Source organism: Stenella coeruleoalba (genome assembly GCF_951394435.1).
Source record: "Stenella coeruleoalba genome assembly, chromosome: 20".
NCBI lineage: Eukaryota > Metazoa > Chordata > Mammalia > Artiodactyla > Delphinidae > Stenella > Stenella coeruleoalba.
In genome coordinates this window covers 53,858,770-53,874,630 of record NC_137166.1, presented here as the reverse complement: position 1 = coordinate 53,874,630, position 15,861 = coordinate 53,858,770, and the positions used below count along the sequence as shown (strand labels likewise).

The 15,861-nt window shown below is 41.9% G+C and overlaps 1 protein-coding gene and 1 pseudogene across 4 annotated transcripts in view; both read left to right on the top strand.

Moving 5' to 3' along the window:
- Window positions 1-15,861, top strand: part of LOC307178866 (uncharacterized protein) — a 342,766-nt gene that overhangs the window by 247,807 nt on the left and 79,098 nt on the right. For 2 of the 3 annotated variants that reach the window (XM_079907496.1, XM_079907495.1), the window contains exon 5: window positions 13,689-13,758. The gene's annotated coding sequence lies outside the window, so the exon portion shown is untranslated. Of the gene's footprint in view, window positions 1-11,695; window positions 11,762-13,688; window positions 13,759-15,861 lie in introns of those variants that run through there. The other variant, XM_079907497.1, reaches the window with a different exon arrangement.
- LOC307178759 (outer mitochondrial transmembrane helix translocase-like) lies at window positions 1,642-2,846 on the top strand (annotated as a pseudogene). Its single transcript has 2 exons — window positions 1,642-1,968; window positions 2,190-2,846. The product of its transcript is annotated as an outer mitochondrial transmembrane helix translocase-like (transcript).

Below are 15,861 nucleotides of genomic sequence, written 5' to 3'. Positions count from 1 at the left end.
TTCTCCTTCTGACGTCTTTGATCACCTTTATGGTCATTACTCTGAGCTCTTCCTTTGGTAGATTGCATATCTTCATGTAACTAAGTTCTTCTGGGGTTTTATCTTCTTCCTTTATCTGAACCATAATCCTCTGTTGCCTCATTTTGTCTAAATTGCTATTTGTATTTTTAGGTATGTGGTAGGTTAGCTGAGCTTCTCATCCTTGGAGGGATGAGAAAGTGTCTCCCACTTTAGGCGACATCCTTTGTGTCCCAGCAGTACACTCCCCTCTTGTAAGCCAAGGGTCAGGGGCCAGCTGGTCCCAGGGTTGTGTCTGGCCTGTGTTTGCAGATTCTGTCTGTAGACTGCAGGACTTCAGTTTTTTTGCTTCTCACGTGTGCCCCATGGTGGGTGAGGCTGGTCTCGAGGCTTGTGCCTGCCCACTGGTGGGTGGAGCTGGGTCTTGGCCTTCTGGTGGGCAGGGCCAGGTGTAGATGCATGTGTAGAGATGGCTGTGGGCTCAGGATTTCTTCAGGCAACCTGTCGGCTATGGTTGGGGCTGTGTCCCCACCCAGTTTCTTGTTTAGCCTGAGCAGTCCCAGCACAGGAACCTACAGGCTGTTGGATGGTGCTGGGTCTTGGTGCTGACATGTCAGCCTCCTGGAGAGCTCATGCAGATGAATGCTTCCCGAGATGTCTGCCACCAGTGTTTAAGTCCCCAGTGTGAGCCACAGACGCCTCCCCAGTAGACGATGTAAGACCAGCAGATAGGTCTGGCCCATGCTTCTATCCTATTACTGCTTTTGCCTTTTGTCTCTGTATGTTGGCCTTTGAAGAGTGAGGTATTGGGCTTCCCTGGTGGCCCAGTGGTTAAGAATCCACCTGCCAATGCAAGGGACACGTGTTCAAGCCCTGGTCTGGGAAGATCCCACATGCCGTGGAGCAGCTAAGCCCGTGCACCACAACTACTTAGCCTGTGATCTAGAGCCCGTGAGCCACAACTACTGAGCCCGCCCGCCACAACTACTGAAGCCCGCGCACCTAGAGCCTGTGCTCTGCAACAAGAGAAGCCACAGCAATGAGAAGTCCGTGCACTGCAATGAAAACCCAACGCAGCCAAAAATAAATAAATAATTTTTTTTTTTTAAAAGTGAGGTATCTGTGAGGGAGTGAGTCGCGGGTTCCCACAGGGCTTTGTGGGAGGGGTGAAGGGTCCAGCTGAGGTCCTTTGCGGACCAGATCGGATCTGGGAAGCCAAGCTGGAAAGGTCACCTCCCTTTCCTCTCACACCCCACCTTAGTGCCACCCCCCAGCTTCCCGCAGCCCTTGGTATCCATTGGATTAACCTCCAAGGGCGTCCCAGTCCTCACCTTGCCGTCCACCTGGCCTAGGCCCTTAGTTCTCTGTTAGTGCTGCCCCTGTGAGTTAGGCCATTTCCAGGGAAAGTTTAGGTAGCTGGCTTGCTGCAGGGGCATGGGGTTGTCTTGGGTGACCTCAGAACCAGGGTCCTAGGTGAAGGTGGCCAGAATGAACCAGATCTGATTGTTGCACAGGCACTGGTACGACCTAGTGCAAAAATGGAGGTGGTTCTTCCAGCCTAGGCACCCTTTCGCAGAGAATGGTGGTGTTAACAATTTCCTGTTCTTCATGCGACTGTTAACAATCAAGATGGAACATGCTGAAGCCTTTTCTCGTCCCCTGAGTCGGAATGATGTTGGTTTAATTTTCTGTTTGATGATATTTGATGCAATAACATACTTTACAATCGAATGGATGATGGATGCCATTCATCCAATCAGAAAGCAAAAGCTCTGAAACAGAAAAATTAAGCCAATTGGCGTGAAAAATGTGAAGCTTTCAGAATATGAAATGGGTATTGCTGCTCGTCAACTAGACCATCTGAACACGTATGTTACTTGGAGTGATATAGGAGGTTTAAATTATGTCATTATGGATCTGAAAGATACAGTCATCTTACCTATCAAAAAGAAACATTTGGGGCTTCCCTGGTGGCGCAGTGGTTGAGAGTCCGCCTGCCGATGCAGGGGACACAGGTTCGTGCCCCAGTCCGGGAAGATCCCACATGCCGCGGAGCGGCTGGGCCCATGAGCCATGGCTGCTGAGCCTGCGCATCTGGAGCCTGTGCTCCGCAACGGGAGAGGCCACAACAGTGAGAGGCCCGTGTACCGCCAAAAAAAAAAAAAAAAAAGAAACATTTGTTTGAAAATTCCAAGCTTCTGCAGCCTCCAAAAGGTGTTTTTTCTCTATGTGCCTCCATGCTGTGGTAGAACATTGATTACCAAGGCTACAGCCAAAAAGCAGGTTGTTTTCTTAACCTTCAGCCTTCAACACTGACCGGTAAGTGGTATGGAGAATTTCAGAAACTACCTGCTGCTGTTTTCTCCCTGCCATGAAGCCACAGTCTTCCATCATCTTTATAGATGAAATTGACTCCTTTCTATGAAAACGTTCAAGTTCTGACCATGAAGCTACAGCCATGATGAAAGCTCAGTTGATGAGTCTTTGGGATGGATTGGGTACTGATCACAGGTGCCAGGTCATAGTGATGGGAGCTACGAATCATCCTCAGGATTTTGACTCAGATATAATTGGAAAAATGCCTATGAGATTTCACGTCAACCAGCTTGTTCTAAACAAACCTCAGTGTGGGAGTTGGCTACCGGCGATGCATCCAAAAAGATATTGCTGTGATTTGTGTATCCTGACATATTTTTGAAAATAATGTGTAATCTGCTGTTTTTTAATGTTGTCCTAAAATTCTTGATTCTGTCCCATGATTTGATGGTGGTATGGAGTTCATCCATGCAAGGTGATTTTCTTTGTCCTTGTTCTGTCAATTACTGAGAGAGATGTATCAGAATCTCAAGGTGTAATTGTGGATTTGTGTATTGATCCTTTCAGTTCTATCAGTTGTTGCTTCACAAATTTTGCTGCTGTTCTTTTGTGCATGTACACTTAGGATTGTGTGGTCTTCATGGTAGATTGGCCCTTTTTTCATTATGTCATTTGCTATTACCCTTGGTAGTTTTATTTTCTTTGAACTTTATTTTATCTGCTATTAAGAAGACACTCCTCTTTCCTTTCAGTTCATGTTAACATGGTGTAACTTTCTGATTCTATTGACATTGTGAGTGAGATAAATCTTTGTTGTGTGAAGCTGTTCCCTGCACTGTAGGACGTTTACCGGCATCACTGAACTGTACACACTAGACACCAGAAGCACTACCCCAGTTGTGACACTAAAAGGTGTGTCCAGATTTTTGCAAATGTTTCCTGGGAGTAGTGTGATGTCCCGTGGATATCCTTTCAGTAACAGAAAAGATAGTAGTATGGCATTTGGTTTTCAACTTCCTTTGATGTAATATTACAATCAAGACCTGATATTAATGAATGAACAAGCTGTTTTCCAAGCAAGAGGGATCTCGTGAGACCATTATGAGATCCTCACTGGTGATGGAAGTTGTATTCGTATAGACATTTTTTTGTTTTCATTTCAGTTGGAACTGAGGTGAATGTATTTTGTGTGTGAACAAAGTAAAGATAACTTTCTTTTATTTATTTTTTTATTGAAGTATAGTTGATTTACTATGTTTCAGATGTACCACAAAGTGATTCACTTATATGTATATTTTTTTCTGATTCTTTTCCATTATAGTTTATTACGAGATATTGAATATTGTTCCCTGTGCTACACAGTAGTTCCTTGTCGATTATCTATTTTATATATAGAGTGTGTATATGTTAATCTCACATTCCTAATTTATCCCTCCCCTCGTTTCCCCTTTGGTAACCGTAAGTTTGTTTCTACTGTCTCTAAGTCTGTTTCTGTTTTATAATTAAGTTCACTTGTATCATTATTTCAGACTCCACATATAAGTGATATATGATATTTGTCTTTCTCCATATGACTTACTTCACTTAGTTTGAAAATCTCTAGGTCCATCCATGTTGCTGCAAATGGCATTCTCTCATTGTCTTTTATGGCTGAGTAATATCACATTGTATACATGTATGTACCACATCTTCTTTATCCACTCATGTGTTGATGGACATTTAGGTTGCTTTTGTGTCTTGGCTATTGTAAGTAGAGTCGTGATGCACATTGGAGTATATATGTCTTTTTGAAGTAGAGTTTTCATTTTTCTGGATATATGCACAGGAGTGGGATTGCTGGGTCATACGGTAACTCTATTTTTAGTTTTTTAAGGAATCTCAATGCTGTTCTCCGAAGTGGGTGCACCAATTTACATTCCCACCAACAGTGTACAAGGGTTCCTGTTTCTCCACACCCTGTCCAGCATTTATTGTTTGTAGACTTTTTAATGATAGCTATTCTGACTGGTGTGAGGTGGTACCTCGTAGTTTTTATTTGCATTTCTCTAATAATTAGTGATGTTGAGCATCTTTTCATCTACCTTTTGGCCATGTGTATGTCTTCTTTGGAGAGATGTTTATTCAGGTCTTCTGCCCATTTTTTTATTGGGTTGTTTGGTTTTTTGATATTGAGCTATATAAGCCGTTGTATATTTTGGAAATTGACCCGTTGTTGGTTGTCTCATTTGCAAATATTTTCTCCCATTCTGTAGGTTGTTCTTTCATTTTGTTTATGGTTTCCTTTGCTTTGCAAAAGCTTTTAAGTTTCATTAGGTCCCATTTGTTTATTTTTGCTTCTGTTTCCATTACTCTAGGAGAAGGATTCAGTATATCTTTCTATCTGTTTGTGTCATCTTTGATTTCTTTCATCAGTATCTTATAATTTTCTGAGTACAGGTCATTTGCCTCCTTAGGTAGGTTTATTCTTAGGTATTTTATTCTTTTTAATGCGATGGTAAATGGGATTGTTTCCTTAATTTCACTTTCTGATGTTTTGGTTTTACTGTATTCAAATGCAACAGATTTCTGTATATTAATTTTGTACCCTGCAACTTTACCCTCTTCATTGGTGAGCTCTAGTAGTTTTCTGGTGGCATCTTTAGGATTTTCTATGTATAGTATTATGTCATCTGCCAACAGTGACGGTTTTACTTCTTCCCAATTTGGATTCCTTTTATTTTTCTTGTCCAATTGCTGTGGCTAGGGACTTCTTTCTGATGAAGCTGTACTAATCACATATTACAATATTATTTCCAATCATTTATCACCCTCCTGTGAGGTCATGCATATCTGCCTTTTGATATCAAGCTTGGCCAATTGACATAGGCAACCCTTCCATCCCTTTGAGAGGATTGCTCTTCCCTCCCTATTTTATGCAAGCTTGGTCATTTGAGTTCCTTGGCCCATTTGGTATGAATAGAATGACATGTTTTTAAGTGGTGCTGGGAAAACTGGACAGCTACATGTAAAAGAATGAAATTAGAACACCATACACAAAAATAAACTAAAAATGGAATAAAGACCTAAATGTAAAGCCAGACACTATAAAACTCTTAGAGGAAAACATAGGCAGAACACTCTATGACATAAATCACAGCAATATCCTTTTTGACCCACCTCCTAGAGAAATGGAAATAAAAACAAAAATAAACAAATGGGACCTAATGAAACTTAAAAGCTTTGCACAGCAAAGGAAACCATAAACAGGATGAGAAGACAACCTCAGAATGGGAGAAAATATTTATAAACAAGCAACTGACAAAGGATTAATTTCCAAAATATACAAGCAGCTCATGCAGCTCAATATCAAAAAAACAACCCAATCCAAAAATGGAGAAGACCTAAACAGACGTTTCTCCAAAGAAGATATGCAGATTGCCAGCAAACACATGAAAGGATGCTCAACATCACTAATCATTAGAGAAATGCAAATCAAAACTACAATGAGGTATCACCTCACACCAGTCAGAATGGCCATCATCAAAAAATCTACAAACAATAAATGCTGGAGAGGGTGTGGAGACAAGGGAACCCTCTTGCACTGTTGGTAGGAATGTAAATTGATAACAGCCACTATGGAGAACAGTATGGAGGTTCCTTAAAAAACTAAAAATAAAACTACCTTGTGATCCACCAATCCCAGTACTGGGCATATACCCTGAGAAAACCATAATTCAAAAAGAGTCATGTACCACAATGTTCGTTGCAGTTCTATTTACAATAGCCAGGACATGGAAGCAACGTAAGTGTCCATTGACAGATGAATAGATAAAGAAGATGTGGCACATATATACAGTGGAATATTACTTAACAATAAAATGAAGCGAAACTGAGTTATTTGTAGTGAGGTGGATGGACCTAGAGACTATCATACAGGGTGAAGTAAGTCTGAAAGAGAAAAACAAATACTGTATGCTAACACATACATATGGAATCTAAAAAAAAAAAAAGGTTCTGAAGAACCTAAGGGCAGGACAGGAATAAAGATGCAGATGTAGAGAATGGACTTGAGGACACAGGGAGGGGAAAGGGTAAGCTGGGATGAAGTGAGAGAGTGGCAATGACATATATACACTAACAAATGTAAAATAGATAGCTAGTGGGAAGCAGCTACATAGCACAGGGAGATCAGCTCGGTGCTTTGTGACCACCTAGAGGGGTGGGCTAGGGAGGGTGGGAGGGAGATGCAAGAGGGAGGGGACATGGGGATATATGTATATGTATAGCTGATTCACTTTGTTATACAGCAGAAACTAACATACAATTGTAAAGCAATTTTACTCCAATTAAGATATTAAAAAAAAGAAGAATGGCATGTTTACATGGACGCTTTCAAAGTCTTTGTTCTGTATAGCCTTGTTTCCTCTCTACTGCAAGAATGTTCTTGGGTAGACTGAAATTTTACCCTTAATGACAATTGAATTATAGAAATAAGCAAGAGGTGATAATAATGATAGAGGTCATATGAGGAAGCAATACATATTTGTTGTTATAATCCAGTGAGAATTCAGGAATATTTGTCACCACAGCAAAACTTTTAGAAAGCTGACTGGTACACTTTCAATGACCTTTTGTTTTTTCATCCCCACCTTCACCTCCCAGAGTCAAGGTTACAGGTAAGAATGTATTATCTCCAGGAATTGTTTCACCTTTGACATCTTGATGTCAAGAATTCTTTTCCTAAATAATTACCCTTATTACTTCCAATTTCTGTTTTCTCTTCCCATTAGAATAGCCATTCATTTTTATTTTATCTAGAAATATATTACTTTTTGTAGTCCAACTACCCTCAATGGCCTATGTGTTCTCAGTTATAACATTTTGAAGTGGTGTATCATAATCAAATGTTTGTAAATAACCTCAAGCCTTGCCCTTTTACCTGGTCCTGCCTTCCCCCGCCTATGTAAGCCTCAGAACTGGATGAACTGAGTTATGGATGTAAGTCCCATGTCAAGCAGGAAGTTCACATTAATAACCAAAATAACCAAAACCCAAGCAAACAAACAAAGAAAAAAGAAAGAGCCCTTAGGTTTTCAGATGTTTTAATAAATTGCTATCCATTTTCAAGTTTTTAATTTCTCCTGAAGTACTGGTCAGTTGTAAATTTCATATGTTCTGTTCTCATTTTCATTCAGTTGAGAATACATGCTAATTGCCTTTGTAATTTCTTCCTTGTTCCAACCTTGTTCATTGGTAGGTCTTTATTTTCCATATATTTGTGGTCATTATTTTCCATTATACTTTTTCCAGATATTTTTTGTTTATTGATTTCTGGTTTTTCCATTGTGGTCATAGAAGTACTTTGTATAACTTGAATTCTTATAATTTATCAAGACTTGTTTGATGGCCAAAAATATGGTTTGTCTTGGTAAAGTACTTGGAAGATCTTGAAAAGTTATCTCATTATGTTGGGTGTTCTTACAAAGGAAAAACTTGATTTTCTTCCTCCTGTGGAGGGAAAAATCCATTTCTTCCTACTGTGTGTTTCTTTCCTCTGTGTCTCCTATGTCTCACACCACAACACTTCTGACACTTTTGGTCACGGATGTGTGAGGAGTTTTCTGCACAACAAGCAATTCCTGGGACACCAGCTGTGTATCCTACAATTCAGCTCAATTCTGACACTGCCTGTACTGAGATCGCATGAGATCCTACAGATCTCCCAGGACCGCCCTCCCTTTCAGCACACTTCAGGTGGCAGCACAAATGTACGTTATCACCTGTGCTTCTGACCAATAGGCTGTAAGATCATAAGTTTCAACAACCCCCTCTGTCACCCTCTGTAAGCCAGGAGTAAAGAATGTGCACTTGGAAGTTATGTATTCATTTGCAAGAATGCCTGGTAAATTCTGCAAAAAACGTACTGGAGGAAATATGTTCAGACTTATTATAATGCATTGAAGCTAAATGAGTGAGTCACTGACTTCAAAATCTCAGTGGTCGGGAGTGGAATGGAAAGTTCAGAAAGAGACCTCAGGGCTAGAAGGTATTTTATTCCATCATTGGTCTTCACCTGTGAAATCAACCTAAATCTCTGACACGTGGGTGCTCTTTAAATGACTTTCGTCACCTCCATCCCTCAGAGGTTATCTCTTCACTCTGTTGATGGTATCATTTGGCGCACCGAATTTCTGCGTTTGATGCAGGTAAGGTTCCAGCTTCCTTCTTCTGCTGGTAGATATCTCGTTTGCCAGCACCATTTGTTAGTGAGACTGTCCTTTCCTCTTTGTGTAGTCTTGGTACCCTTGTCAAAACACTTCACGTACTGGAAAGGATTACTTTGCGGCATTCTGTTCTGTTCCATTGGTTTATTACATAGCACAGGGAACAATATTCAATATCCTTAATAACCATAATGGAAAAGAATATGAAAAGAATATATGTATTGTATGTATAAGTGATTCACTTTGCTATACAACAGAAATTAGCAGAATATTGTAAATCGAGTATACTTCAACCAAATAAATTTTGTAAAAACACAGAAAAAAAAGAATATATTCCCGTTAGTCATGATGGTCTTTGAAATGTGTTGATTTTTTAAAAATATTTATTTATTTATTTTTGGCTATCATTATTTTTGGCTGTATTGGGTCTTTGTTGCTGCTCACGGACTTTCTCTGGTTGTGGTGAGCAGGGGCTACTCTTCTTTGCAGTGCGTGGGCTTCTCATTGCAGTGGCTTCTCTTGTTGCGGAGCATGGGCTCTAGGTGCATGGACTTCAGTAGTTGTGGCACGTGGGCTTTGTAGTTGTGGCTCGGGTGCTCTGGAGCACAGGCTCAATAGCTGTGGCGCATGGGCTTAGTTGCTCCGCGGCATGTGTGATCTTCCTGGACCAGGGATCAAACCATGTCTCCACTGGCAGGCAGATTCTTAACCATTGCACCACTAGGGAAGTCCTTGGAAGGTTGGTCTTAATTGTTTATAAATGTTGGGTTGAATTTTGCAGTGAAGCTATCTTGCTTTCCTTTGCTGAATGGTTTTTGAATACTGGTTCAATCTCCTTAAAAGTTATAGGCTTGTTCAGATTTTTAATTTCTTTATAATTCTGTCTTGGTAGGTTGTGTTCTGTATGGATTTATCCGTATCTTCTAGGTTATCTGATATTTAGGCATAGAGTTGTCTAAATATTTTCTTCTAAATTTAAAAAAAAATTTCTGAAGAATCAGTTGTAATCTGCTATAATGTCCCCTCTTTGATTTCTGATTCAGTCATTTGAGTCTTCCCTTTGTTGTTAATCTGGATAAGGATTTGTCAGTTTTGTTATCCTTTTCAAATAACGATGTTGTACTGTTGTCATTTTCTCTGGTTTTATTCTACATTTCATTTGTCTCTGATCCTTTTTCCTACCTTCTGCTAGCTTAAGCATATTTTGTTCTTCTAAGATCTTTTTATTTTGCTTTTTTTTTAAAAGGAGTTTTTTAGTCACCATATACGTTCACAAGGTAATTCATCACAGGTGTGGCATAGAGTAAGTATTTTAAAGAATAATGGGGACTTCCCTGGCGGTCCAGTGGTTAAGACTTTGCCTTCCAGTGAAGGGGCTTGCAGGTTCGATGGAGAGCTATGATCCCACATGCCTTGGGGCCAAAAAACCAAAACATAAAACGAAGCAGCATTGTAACAAATTGAATAAAGACTTTAAAAATGGTCCACATTAAAAAAAAAAACTTTGAAAAATGAATAATGCAGTTCTCATCAAAGAAAAGTTTTTTCTCCTATTTTGATTTCTCTTCATTTTATCTATATGAGATGATGCATGATAATTAAACTTACTGTGAGTTATACACCAGGACAGTCTGCTCATTTTACCTGAAAATACTTTAAGTATGCTAATTTCCCTATGTAAACATCATCCTATTTCAATGGATTCCCATGTCTCTCTGGTTGAAATGTTTCACATGTAGGGATGTGATAAAGCATAGTTTATAGTAGATGTTATCTAACAGATACTGCCTTAAAAATATTGGGGGTCCAAATGAAGTTACTGTATATTTGGTAATCTAGTTTTAATTTCTTTGGGGTTCAAATTAAAGAGAATATACCTCCCTACTAAATGCTGTTAGAAATATTGCAACTTAATTATTCTTTAAATGGAAATAAATCCCAGTGTCTTCTGAAGACTGTTATTTTTCAGGCTTTGTTACCCACCCTTGACAAAACTTTAAGAAATAGAAAATAAGAAACTAAAATATATTTGGAAATAAAAAGTGAAAAATTCTAATTATGTTCATAATGAACATATAATCAATTTGAAATTACATTGTGTTATTATGTATTTAAGTAGAATTTCATTAAAAGTTTTGGGGAAAGATACTTAAAAGTAATTCTCCCAAGTGTGGAATAGAGTAAGTTTTTTAAACAATAATGCAGTTCTCATCAAAAGAAAAAAAGTTTTTTCTTCTAGTTTGCTTTCTCTTTTTATGTTATCTATATGAAATTCTGGATGCTAACTATACTTATTGTGATAATCATTTCACAGTATATGTCAGTCAGTTACTTATGCTCTACAGCTTAAACTTAGACTGTGATGTTTGTCACTGTATAAAGTGTTGCTTATACAACTCTATGTCACTGTTTACAGAATTGGTTTTAGAAAGGCAAATAATTAAAACACATTGGATAAAAGAAAGAATAATGCAGTTTATAACAATTTAAAAAAAATGTATTGCTGTTTTTAAGGCAATTTTTAGTGACCTAAATGATCACATGTCTTAGTCTTCCATCTCAGACCTCCAGGTACTGTCCCTGAGTTTGTGGAACTCAGCACTATGTTGAGTTTGCCCTTCTGCGTGAATGGGGAATAGAAAAAAAAAAAAAGCAGTTTTGTAGGGTGTCAGTATGAAATAGCCCATTTCTACCCAGGGGGAGCTTTGTATTTGTTATTTGTAATGCAGAGAGTAGTCCCATTCTTATTTCTTAAAGCTGCTTAAATTAATTCCAATTTAGGAAGTGTTCCTGGATCCAACTAATGGCCCACGTCAACCCCTCCCTCTCCCCTCCTAGAGACCCAAGTTCCCAGACCAGTGAATTGCTTCAGCCTCGCTAGCAGGACGTCAGAACAACTTGCTGTGAGAAATAGGTTTTTATTAAACCCTTTTAGTCTTAAGAGGAAGTATCTTGGCTTGCAACATAACTGGCCCACAGGTGAAAACTGTTACAGCCAGTAACTTAAAGGAATGTAGTCAAGGTAACAGGCGCACCAACCCCGCCCTGCTCCCTGCACCTCCCTCCTGCGCTCAGTGCGCAGACCTGGGCGCTCTCCTCGCCCCGCCCCTCGCCGCTGGCGCTCCGCCTAGGCCCCGCCCCGGAAGCCCTCCCTCGAACGCCAGGAGCCCTTTTCTAAGGACGTGGAGAGCGGAGAGTGCTGAGCCAAGGTCGCAGAGCGGAGCGTAAGTTTCTTTCCAGTGTAAATTTGTGCAGCGCCCCCCCCCCCCCCCCGCCCCAACCACCGTCACCCTCCGCCGCACCCGTCCCAGAGTAAATCCAGACGTGGCAGTTGCAGGTCGGGTATCTTTTCGTTTGGGTTTTAATTTTTTCTGAGGCTGGTCCGTTCCCTTGGCTTTTTCAGCCTTCGGTCCACGTAGACACCGTCTTTGGCGACATTTTCCTGTTTAAAACTCTTTAGTACCTCCGCCCTCCCCCTGTAAAGTCGTCTTCCGCAAGGTGAATTCGCGCCCCGCAGCCTCGCCCTCTCGGCCCCTGGAGGGCAGCGCCGGCGGCAGCGCTCCCGGACAGGCCGCGTCCTTCCCGCGGTCCTGGGGTTCTGCAGAGCCCCGCCCCTCTCCTGAGACCCCCTCCCTCTCTCCCAGCGCCTCTGTCCTCGCCTCCTCCTAAGGCCGGTCCTTCTGCTTCTCTGGCCTCCCCTTCCTGGTCAGCCCTTCCCCTCACCCCGCGTTGGGGGAGGTGACCTGGTCCAGCCTTGTGACACCTAGTGTTGTTCCGTGTCGTATTCAGCTCTATTGAAAAATGTGCTCTTCCGGTCCGCGGGCATCTCATTCAGTCTCCAGCCCCTTAAATGGGCGAGGGGCATCAGGAGAAGCAGAGACTGAGCGACTGAGAGAGAAAGATTAAAACTGCGAAGGAGAAAAGCATGAGGGAGAATCGATGGGAACGTAGAGGGTGGCTGAGGGACTTGCAAAGAGGTAGTAAAATGAAAGAGATTAAGCCTTGAAAGTAGCAGGTGAATAAAATAGAGAAGTAAATGAAAAAGCTAGATCTCTAGGGATTGGAAAACAACGAGGGAGAGCTGCCCTGGAGGAGGGGGAGGCGAACGGTGGTGAGGTACGTCAGACGTGGAGAGGATAAAACGTGGAACCATGGACTTCAGTGCATCATGGTGCTGGCAGAGAAAGAAGCCAAAGGGTGACAAGAGCAGAGGAAGAAAGAAGAGCAGGAAGGAAGCACAGCCACCTGGGGTTCCAGAGAGTGGGGAGGAAGGGAGAGTAACAGGGAGAGAAGGAGTGTAACCCGGAAGGCAGAGATGAGGCAAACAAGAGGCAGAAATACCTGCAGATTTTTGACAGAAAGGTTGGAGAGAAAGAGCATCTCGAAGGGGAAGAAGTTGCGGAGTGGGGCAGGACAGGTGTGAGGGAAGAAATAAGAGGGGAGAAACAGCAGGAGTGTAGAGGGGAATAAAAAGAGACACACAGACCAAGATGAAATAGGGAGACAGGTGAACAGAATGAGATGGAAACACCTAGTAAAAGTAGAGAGGGTAAACTGGATCCAGGTGGATGGTGAGTTGATTGGATATAGATGATTAAGTTGTGATGATATTGATTCGTGTCTTTAGAATCTAATACATTTAAAATTTCTTTAAATTATACAGATGAGGATGAGAATTGCAAAACTCCTGTCAATAAGGCTTGTGCCTTTTGTTATTATTTGTATCAGAAGATAACTTCCATTTGCAAACCCTGTTGAGCCAGCAGGCAGTGACTTGATTCACTCAGTTGTCACCCCCTTACCTTTTCCTGACATGGGGTAGAAGTCAGGGGAGAGGAGAAGTGGGGCAAGAAATGACTGACTCTGTCACTATGTGGTGGTGGCTTTTTAAGGCAACATTGTTTTTTTTAATGGATTTACATTTTTCTTTTTCTTTACATATGGTTCTTTTTGTAGCTTGGAATAAATCTTAGTTCATTCAATTTCTTCTTTCCTATAAATCATTTTTAACTTATGAAATAAGCTTTTTCAGTCTCCAATATTCTAGTCATGTCATTCTTTTCCAAATGTGGTATACCCTCAGTTTTTATTTTAAAACTTTGATACCAGATTTTTAGATTAAAAATAATACACACATTATTTCTTTTTCAGATTTGTTTCAGATTCATTCCTCGCCTGAGTGCTTTCTTCTCTTCATCTAATATATTTGAAATTTTCTTTGGTAAGTAGAAATAACTTTAGACTATTTTGACAAGTACTTGGCAAAGATGTCAATGATCTTTTATAGTAACAGTCAAAACCTAGTTTAACCAGTTAGTCTAATCCTTTTTTTCCGTTTTCTGTGGTCGGGGAAGATAGTGAGCTATGAGGTGATATGAAGATGTTTCCCTCAGGCCCCTTTTGACTCTTCTGTGCCAATGAGGAAGGATGGGTGGGGTTGACTTGGAACCTTCTTCCAACAGCGTCCCTCTACTCACGATGAAAAGGATTGCTCAGATCTTATTTCTTAGCTGATCCCTTACAATGTTTTCTGCACCAGGGATATATATTTGCAATTCTGTGTTTTTAAAACATTTTACTGCAATCTTCTGATAAAGAAGAATTACCTGCTTGGTACCAGTGTGATCGAACCTTGAAAGAGAAGTTTCCTTTGTTCAGGCACATGAAAGATGGTGCTGGTGTTAAATGGGATGGTTGATAAAAACAAACTGTGCCCACTTGCCCATCAGGTGACCTTTTCAGAATTCATTCACACCCGATTCTATTCACTCAGCTCAGACCTTGTCATAAATGTCTCCCCTCTGGGCCTCAGGGAGCCCACTTGTAACATGGAGATGAGAGACTAGACCAGAAACTCTGAGCGTGAGCAACACTGACCCCTGAGATGATTGGCCAGATTGGGCGTGTGTCTGTGTGTGGCAGTTCTGGTTTGGAGGGAGTGTCCACTGGTAATTAGAATTTTAAATGGATCCCAGACTTCCCAAAATGAAAAACTAAAAAACAGTAGGATGGAGGCAGGAAGCTAGGCTCAGAGTCAGCGAGACCATCATCAGGTGTCTTCCATGACTAAGGATAAATCTCCAGGGAGATTTTGTCACTTCCTGACACTCAGACCTCCACTGGCCTCCATTTGTCCTCAGGAGAAAATCCCGCCTCCTCCCTGTGGCTGCTCAGCCCTGTGTCATCCTCAGGGCCCTGCCAGTGTCCCTAGCCTCATCCTGGGAGCTTTTCTCATGGTTCACTCTGCCTGGTCACATGCACCTTTTCTCTGTTTCCAGACACCATCTGTCTCAGATGTTAGTTTCCGCTCTTACCTTTGGTTATTAAATCACCATGCTCAGGCCCTTTGTCCCCCTTCAGGTCTAGGCTCAGAGAGGGCTCCCCATCCTGCCTTGACAAGCTCTGTCATTTTAACCAGGTTTTATTGCCTTTAAAGTCAATCACCCTCATCTGAAAGCCCTTCTCCATTGATTATTTTCAGTCTTTCCTGGTTACCCTTTATTAAGGGCTCAGTGTTCCTCCCCTTCCCAGGATGGCTGCAGTACCTGATACTGGAGGTGTCTTTAGATGTTAGGACTGTGGGTTGGGCTGGATAATCCTCAAGGGAGACCAAGAGAACAGGGCAGGTGATGAGGATGTTTCCTGCATTCTGGACGTTTCAGCTGTAATTGATCTTTACCACATGTGGCTACTAAATTACGGAAAAGAAGAGCCCCAAAATACAGGAGTCCTAAAAAGCCCATGGATGTCCTCATGCGGTGTCCTGAGGTGTCCTCTTGTTTAGTCTCCTGTGTGACTGCTCTGCTACAGCCCCCAGTGTTCCAGGCTGTGCACATCCAGGTACCAGTCGCCGCCTTGGACAGGAGCCTTGCCTTCCAGCAGTTCATCTGCACAGAGTCAGCGGTGGTGGTTTCACTGCGCTAAGGGTGGGCAGAAGGAGAACCTAATGGGGCATGAAGGAGGCCTCCCTTAAAGAGCTAGAACATCTTCCAAGTAGGTGTGAGTGGGGACAACAGGAAACTGAGACCTGGGGACCCTCTCTTTGAGACGTCCTCCCTCATCTCAAATGCCTTTGTACCCAGACTCCATAATGTCCCCAGGTGGTGGCAGACTTTCCCAGGAGGACCAGTTTCTTTTTTTTTTTTTTTTCCCTTTTTTGCGGTACGCAGGTCTCTCACTGTTGTGGCCTCTCCCGTTGCGGAGCACAGCCTCCGGACGCGCAGGCTCAGCGGCCATGGCTCACGGGCCCAGCCGCTCCGCGGCATGTGGGATCTTCCCGGACCGGGGCACGAACCCGTGTCCCCTGCATTGGCAGGCGGACTCT